Here is a 9,550-nt window from a genome sequence, read left to right on the forward strand (position 1 = left end):
TTCTCTCGATCGATCCAAGCACCGACCGGACCCCAGGGCTCAGCCCCTTCACTTCTCATGGGCACAGCTCCTAGTCTGCTCCTGATTAGCCCTAGTGCTGGTCGGGCTATCGCCAGGGGACAACGCCGTTAGGGAATTGAAATCACTTGTCAGAAAATAACAACTATTTGCTAGAGAATATTCTGATACTCTATCACATATAAATGATAGAACCTTTCTCTATCCAATGAAAGTCTGTCATACATCCTCCATCGCTTGACATTCTCTGACGCCTCATTATTATGGAGGTTATTGTTGGATCGAATGAGTGCGATAGAGGGGGGGGCTGAATATCGCGCTTTTAAAACCTTTCTTTACTCGTTAAAAACAAAGTCGTGCAACGGAAAGTAAAAGACACAGTTTGGTTACTTGGTTCGGAGCCTAGGTCGACTCCTACTCAAAGGTCCGCGATCCTTGACCGTACCGATGGACAATCCACTAAGTCTCTTCTTTTCGAAAGCCTCGGAAAGAAGCAGTGCGTACAACAAGATGAGTAAGATAGTAACAGCCTACTATCTTACTTGAATTAAGTACATTGCAAGCAAAAATAAGTTATACTGACATTATGTAAAAGTTTAGGCTCGGTCGACACTTCTTGAAGCAGTAGACGAGTAGTTGTAGGACAAGTCGCAGCTTTGCACAGAGATGAATTTCGAACCTATCAGCGTTATCTCTAACCTCGAACCTCGAGCTCTCTTTTATAAGAATCATCGATGTTCGGTCGATCGATCCCTGGGTTCGGTCGACCGATCCCTGGGTTCGGTCGACCGAACTAGCTCCCTTCCTTCCTGGTTGAAATTCGATGCTGATTCGATCTTCGACAATTAATGATTATTAAGGGTTCGATCGACCGATCCCTCTGTTCGATTGACCGAACAGGCTCCTTCCTAGTTCGTCAAGATTTGTCGAGATTCGCATTTACTGTGCCTTTAATGGTTGATTGTTCGATCGACCAAACCTCATTTTCGATCGACCGATCATGCTGTGATACCATGTTTACGAGCCTGATCTGTTTTTCCAATTTTGCCTGTTCGGTCAACCGAACATTTTTTCAATCGACTGATAAAATGCCTTGATCAGTCGACTGAACCTCTTGTTTAGTCAACTGAACCCTTGGTCAAAGAAAGGTTTCTGAGTGCTGGACGTGTGGTCGCTAACAGAGCCTGATTCTGAGTCAAAAGTTATGACCCTTTGAAGTTCAAGGGGTCATATGATTCTGTAACACAAAGTTAGTTCGATATAACAATAATATTCTTGCAAAACAAAGTTAGCGCAACTATATATGAATAGTAAGATGCATGAGTAGTATTAGATAGTAGAACTGCCTTGATCTCAACTTGAAAACCTTCTTGGGGTCTTCAGTTGGATTAACGACCTTAGGTTGTTCCTAACAGGAACACGACATTACTGTCGCTCCTCCAGTTGCTTACCTCAACTTACCTGCCAAACATTGGTCCTCCAGACTTGTTTGGACTTTTTCTGCTCAGTGTCTGATCACCTGATCCACTAAGGCCTTTGCTGCAATACTACATTAGCTAGCAGCAATAATAGTAATACAGAATGTTATGGTAAAACTAAACTTAGAATCACCAAGATCTGCCGATCAACCTTGCTTAGAGTTCACTCCTCCAAGACTTCTCGTTACCTAAGGTTATCTCCCCCTAGGATTTTCTCCATCTGCCTTTACTCACCAAAACCTAAGGTTACCACCCCCTAGGGCTTTCTCCACCTGGCTTCACTCACCAAGACTCAGTATTCGGCTACCCAAGGATCAGGTCCTCCAGACCTATCCACCTGGCTTCCACGATCTACAGAAATTTTTCTTGCCTCAGTATTCGGCTACCCAGGGGTCACACCCTCCAAACCTATTGAATTCACCTGGCTTTCAAAATATACCGAGATTTTCCTTGCCTAACCGCATTTAGGACTAGTCACTCGGTTGACTTCTCACCTTTGCCTAGCCATGACTAGGACTTCCCAACAATCCCCCCCCCCCTTTTTGATGTTTGACAAATATGTTAAAGTTAGGTCTATTCATAAGATTTAGATTTCTAACTTAAAACCTTCTTCTCCCACTTTTGTCATTCATCAAAAAGAATACTTCATAAAAATCATTGATTTCTAAGGTATCCCTAAGTTTTGTACCAACAATGATGTAAAATTTGAAACATTCTCAAGATATTCCCTAAGGTCCCTCACTCTTTTGAAAGACAATAAGATGTATATTGGGGTTTCAAATTGAACATGCATCAAATATATTTTGAAAAATATTGGTTCTTAATATCAAAAATTCTTTTGAAGGAGTTTTCAATATCATTTTCAAGATAAAGATATTTTTTTTGAAAATATTTCCAGGTTAATTTTTAAAATATTTGTCAAATAATTTTCAAAAAGATTTGCAAAGAGTTTTTCAAAGTATGAAACATAAAATTTTAAAGGAATTTTCAAAGTATTTTTTAAACTATGATTTTTCAAAATGTTTTAAAAAAATATGAGTTTGAAGAATATGATTTTGAAAAGATAATGCTTGAGCTATGTTTAAAATATAATATTTTAATTTACTTTTGTAAAAAAAATTCAAAAATATTTTCAAGCTAATTTTAAAAATGTTTAAGACTTAAGATAGTTTTGCAAAACTAAGTTGCTTTCAAAATAACTTTTTAAGTAAGTTCATAGAATTTGCAAAGTAATTTTTATCATCCATACTTTTCAAGGAGTTTTTCAAATAATTTTTCAAAATATGATGATTTTGAAGACAGTGTTTTAAAAAGAGAATGCTTAAAACTTTTCAAATCCTCTTGGAAGATATATTTTCAAAAATATTTCAATTTGAACAATATGTCTTTCAATGTAGTCTCTCCCCCTTAACCAGACACTCTTTTTAGATATCCTTGTTATCCACAAGGAAGACTTTTCTATGTATGTCTAAGGGTCATGATTAACTTAGAGATCTAAAGACTTAGGTGATGAACAATAATTTATATATAATACACCCAATAAGTCATCAATCAAAGTTTTAAAAATATTTTTAAGAAAATAGATTTATAGGTTTTTAAAAATATTTTAAAAAATATTTTTAATTTTAATTTTCTTAGCATCTCACCCATTCTAAATTTTCAAATATGGTAATTCTATAATTATGTGAGATGACTTTAAAAATTTGAATTTTAGTTTAACTTTGTTTATTTTAAGTTAAATTTGGGTTAAATTATTAAGATTAATTAAATTGATATTAATGGTAATATTATTATTATTATAGTATGAATTAATAATGTTTTGTTAATTTATTAGTTTAAGATTAACTAATTAATCAAGGATTAATTTAAAGTTAATTAAGTATAATTAAATTTTTTTTAAATTAATGATTATTATTTTAATTTTTTATTAAAGTTTCATAATTAAAAGTTATGGTTTAATTGATCATGAATTATTATTAATTAAGGGTTAATTTAATTAGTTTCTTAGGAATTAATTAGGTAAAGATTTAAGAATTAATTTAAATTTGTTTAATGTTAAAGTACTTAATTTGTTGATTAAAGTTAAAATTTCAAGTTGAAATTCATTAAGATTTAATTAATTTAAATTGTAAAGTTAATGATTAATAAAATTAAGTTAAACTTATTAATTATTGATTTAATATTATATTGGTTAAGGTTAAAGTATTTTATTTATTGATTATAGTTATTAAAGATTAATTATGTCTATTAAGATAAATTAGTTAAAGATTAGGGTTAATCAAATTTATTTTTAATTTAAAGTTGATTTAGTTTTCTTTTTAAATTAAGTTTAGTTTTTATTAAATAAATTTGAGATTTAAAGTTGTAATTTAAATTTAATTAGGTTTTCATAATTAGGTTTAATATTTGAATTAAAGTTTTAAAATAATTTTTTATTTAAGTTTTAAAATAATTTTAATTAAGTTTTAAAATAATTTTAATTAAGTTTTAAAATAATTTTAATTAAGTTTTAAAATAATTTTAATTAATTTTTTTTAAATAATTTTAATTAAATTTTAAAATAATTTTAATTAAATTTTAAAATAATTTTAATTAAGTTTTTTTAAAAAAATAATTTTAATTAAGTTTTAAAATAATTTTAATTAAGTTTTTTTAAAAAAAATAAGTTTACTTAAGTTTTAACAATTTTAATTAAGTTTTATTTTAATTGAAAGAATATTTAGGAAAATGTTATTGAACCCATGTTAGATTTAAATTTAGTTTTGGGTTAATCAAGCAAGCTTCCTAAGGATAAGTTTTCAGTTCAGTGGCGAGGCATATGACCTTCTTGTGTATCAACGGCGAACCACTTGCTGAATACTTTCCGAAATAATCTTGCCCAAAAAACTTAATACTAAATTTTGGTCTAACTAGCTCATGTTTGACTGGGGTAGCTTCGGTCAGATCCACTAAGTCTAGTGCACCAGGTAGAATATACAAGATTCAGCCTAGACATGCCTTCGACAAAGTTTCCTTGACGTACTATCATCCAGTCCATTCCGATGCTATGTTGTTAGGGTTTGGTAAACCTTTAATAACTAACCATTCTAGACTTAATAACATAAAGAGAAGATGCATGACATGGTATATAACAGATAAGTATGCCTGATCATGGCAAGTCAAGCAATTCAAACATATCATGTATGATACTAATTGTTGGTGTTGTTGATGTTGTTGTTGTTTTATTATTATTTATTAATATTATTGTTTTATTGTATTTGTTCTAATATTATTGTTTTATTATTATTGTTTTAATAATATTATTATTATTCTTTTTTAATATTATTATTATTGATTAGTTTTATAATTAAATGGCACATGATTATAATTAGGCTTATAGAAGTTTTGTTTTAGATTTGGTTTTGATTTATATCTTAAATCTAGATTTTGTGTATTTATAAAATTATTAATAATATTTTCTAGTTTATCAATTTTATTTTTCAAAAGATTATTTTGTCTCTCCAGTTTTCTAAAATTTGATTTTGTATTTAATTTATAGTTTAGTTTCTTATTTTTATTTTCTGAATTTTTAGTTGAATTTTGTTTATTGTTAATTAATTTTAGATAACTATTATTTTGATTTAAATTCAAATTATCTTGAATAAATAAATTTAGATCTAGGTCTTGATAAAGGTTTGAGTTGATTTGATCAATTTTAATTACATTTGAATTATTTAAATCTTTATTAATTAAATTAGTTTTGTTGAGTAATGTTAATGTATGATTTTCATGCTTTTTTAAATTCATATTACAATTTAAACAAGAAATACCTAAAGCATGCAAATTGTCATATAATTTAAATTTATTTACCATAATTGCTCCCCCTAGATCCTTGGATCTTCTTTCCGAGTATTGAGATTTGTAGCGTCCCATCTTTTTACACTTGAAACATTCGATGTGGTCATTCATTTTCCAAACTCTAGGCATCGGTTCCTCTTTTGCCTCCGGTTGTGCGGATTGATTCTTTGGACATTAGCTTTTGTAGTGTCCTTTTTCACTGCACTAAAAATATGTTATGTGATCTTTAAATTTAGAATTGACAATTTTACCTTCCGAATCCTTGTAAGGATTCTCCCATTTGGACATTGTCGTCTTGGATTCAGGCTTGGACATTTGTTCTGACTCGAGTTCAGATCCATCAGCCTCCTCCTCAGCCACTAATGTAATGAAGTCGATTTGATCTTGTTCTTCTAGGCCTGACTCTAAGGATAGCTCTCCGGATTCATACTCTAATTCGAGCTCACTTTCGCGCCTTGATCTTCTAGCCTTGACGAAGTCTCGTGAAGCTCCATCAATTTTGTCCAGAACTCGAATGTGTTCTTGTAATCTTCCAATTGACACAAAATTTTGTTAGGCAAAATACTAATTAATATATCTATTACCTTTGTGTTTGCTTCTAAGTTTTGAGAAGATTGTCTTAGTGCGATCCAGTTATCAAAATTGTTGCTTCCAATGAAGCATTTCATCATTTGCCTCTAGGAATTGAAGTAGATTTGATCGTATGGTGGAGGGTCGTAGATGCTTCACCCTTCTAATTGATATGTCATCTACATTCTTGCAATCAAATAATTAAAAGAAAAATATTTCCAAGACTTTCATCTTGGGATTAGTAGTGCTGAAAAAAATAAGAGAGAGAATTCTATAAAGAAAAGAAATAAGTAAAAAAGAAAAAGTTTTAAAAGTGCTTTGAAAACGGTTAAGTATTTTCAGAGCTACAAGGCTCTGATACCAATTGTTGGATCGAATGAGTGCGATAGAGGGGGGGGGGGTGAATATCGCATTTTTAAAACCTTTCTTTTACTCGTTAAAAACAAAGTCGTGCAGCGGAAAGTAAAAGACACAGTTCGATTACTTGGTTCGGAACCTAGGTCGTGTTAGTTAGAGCCCTAGAGCCAATCATTTGATAATTGTATTATGGACTTATTGTATCATATTCTTATATATAAATAAAGGCATTTGTTTTGGTTATTATACTTAGTTGTATTGGTGCCAAATAAACTAAGTATAATAGCGTCCTTGAGTAGAAGGTTCTCACCTATATCAATCGGTTAGTTGAACCGATAGTGAGATGATATAGGGAACACTACTCTTAATCATTCCTAGTCGAGTCTTAACATTCAGGGACAATGTTAATGCAATAAGACTAGCATGTAGGTCAACTCGATGACTTGATCTCACAAGTCATAGATATAGAGATATCAAGTTGACACATGGGTATGCATTGAAGAATGTATACTGAATGACTCGCCATGAGAAAGTATCATGGATCGTTATATGAGTGTCATATACTTCCTCATGTGGCTATTAGTATGACTACTAGTCCTTGGACCTGAAGTCACCATGGATCCCTACATAAGGAGTTATGTACTTTGGTTTCGTCAAACGTCACCCGTAACTGGGTGGACTATAAAGGCGATTACTGGGTATGTAACGAATTATGTAGAGGGATGTGAGTGATGTAGATGGGATCTATCCCTCCTATATGATGGGAGAGACATCGATATTCTTGATAGAGTGAGACCACGAAGTGCATGACCATGCCCAAATGAGTCAATATGAGATATTGAGCTCATTTGATTTAGTGAGTCTACTTGGAGTTCAAGATTTAGATTGATCAGAGGATGACACGGTCTATGCCTCACATTGATCAATCTAGATGTTTAGGATAGAAGGACACTTGTCATATATTGTGAGGAGTCACAATTAGTAGTCACAAGGTGATGTTGGATCTCAACATTCTTGTAACTTGGGTAGTAATGATGTGTTGCTAGATACCGCTCATTACTTATGCTCCTAAATGAGTTTAGGGGCATTGCCAACGTTACAAGAACCTATAGGGTCACACACTAAGGACAATTAGATGGAGATTAGGTTCATATGATGAACAAAGAGGATTAGATTCATTTGATGAATCAAATTGGATTAAGAGTAATCCTAATTGGGCTAATTGAGTTGGACTCAAGTTGATTTATGTGTTCAATGAGTCTAATTTAGATTATGACTCATTGAATCAATTTAATTAAATGAATTAGATTCATTATATTAAATTGGGTTGAATTAAATGGTTGGATTAGATCAACCATGAGAGAGATTAAGTCAAGTTTGACTTGACTTGAGAGGAAGATGAAGAGTCAAGTTTGACTTGACTTTATGCCACCTCATTGGTGAGTTGGCATTAAGTGGACCAATGATAATGCTCCACATCATCATGGTTACTTAAGTGAAGTGCCACCTCATGGGAGTTACCAAGAGTTGTGACTCTTGGTATCCCATGGAGGTTACAAACCACATAAGTGGCCGGCCACTTTATTGGATGAGATAAGTTTTATTTTGCAAGTGTAACTCTCATCTTCTTCCTTGCTCCAATTCTTCTCTCCCTCTCCTCTCCATTGTCGAGACCTTCTTGGAGTGCTAGCACACTCAAAGGTTCTCCCTCCATCGAGTTGTTCGTGTGGATACACATAGAGAGTTGTCTACCTTTACAACTTGAGATCCGACATCTCTTTGGACGAGCGGGATACGAAAAGGGCACGCATCGAAGGTATAAGCTCTTCTTCTTTGTAGATCTAGAGTAGATCTAGGTTTTGTAAACTCGTACTCGTATGCTTTCGAAAGTTTTTACTTCGCACGGATCCGTGGCTGGGGGTTTCGGGGTTTCCGCAACGCGAAAAACGGTTTTCGCGGCCCGAAAAAAACCCAACAGTGGTATCAGAGCCATGTGCGAAGACTTGTACGAGTTTAATTTGATTTTTTATGAAAAATATAGGTTCTGTGATATTCTGTAATTTTATGATTTTTAGATTTTTTATGGGTATTTTTCTCGTAGAAGCGAAGCACAAGTGTTTCGACACTTATAGGCTTCGACTACCGAGAAGTTTTTTCCGAAACGGCAAGGTTTCGCCCCAAAATTTTTTGGGACAGCAGGCTAAGGCACTGTAGGATCGCTAAGGAACCCTCGCGATGGTTAGATCGCGGGTAGGGGCGCTGCCCCTGGCCCCGCAAGGGGATTCGTTCCGCAATTGCGCCCGAAAACCACTAAACGGGACCGCCGGGAATTTTTACTCGTAAAAATTGGTATTAAAATTGTAAAAAATTATAGAAAATACATAATTTAGAATTATGTATAATTTGTGATAGTCATGGCCCAAAAGGACCCAATTGGATTGGTATATTTTGTGTTGTAATTCATAATACGGCCTGCGTGCCGTCATGTGATTGTGTGTGCTGTATTTTTGATACGCGACTTGCGCGTCGTGCCTTTCTCTATTTATTCTTGTTGTAAATTAGTTTAGACTCGAATGTAACTCGAGTTTCAAAATTGTAATGTACAAAATTGAAGCCGTGGAAGGTCCACTCGAGACGGAGTTACGGGGAGGGCGCGAGCAACACAAGGTGGTCAAAGGGAGGAGCTTAAGAAGTTGTTGACCCTAGGTTGACCATCCGATCTTCTCATTGGCTTGAGAAGATCGTAGTAGGGCCATGACAAATCACAAATTAATTTAATTAATTGCTTGTGTATATGTGATGCATGATTAAGTAATTAATTAGTGTCTAACGATTAGATTAGATCTAAGTCGTGCACATGATGCACCCTTTCGATTAGATTAGATCTATCGAGTATATGATACGCATCATCGTTTAGATTAGATCTAAATCACGTCAACTCTAATTCCTATCGTGCCGTGATACCTATCACTACCTCGATCACATGTGTTGTTGAATCTGCCAAAGCAGAGCAACACATATTATCTTGGTAGGGTACGGAGGGACAATCTTGGTCCCGCTTATCAACCCATGGGCGAATATAAACTCAATTAGATTGAGTATTCCTAGTTAACTCGGTTGGATCGAGTACAACTATAGGCATTCTTCCAATGGTTGGAAAGATAGGACATAAATCACATTTATATTAATTCTTGGGCGTATTAGCCAAAGCTAACTCAAGTTTTAATATAACTGCGGATAATGATCCTATAAACAAGAGTTGCATAGAGATGTAATTGGTAAATCGTTAC

Source organism: Zingiber officinale, chromosome 1B (assembly GCF_018446385.1).
Source record: "Zingiber officinale cultivar Zhangliang chromosome 1B, Zo_v1.1, whole genome shotgun sequence".
NCBI classification, from domain to species: Eukaryota; Viridiplantae; Streptophyta; class Magnoliopsida; order Zingiberales; family Zingiberaceae; genus Zingiber; species Zingiber officinale.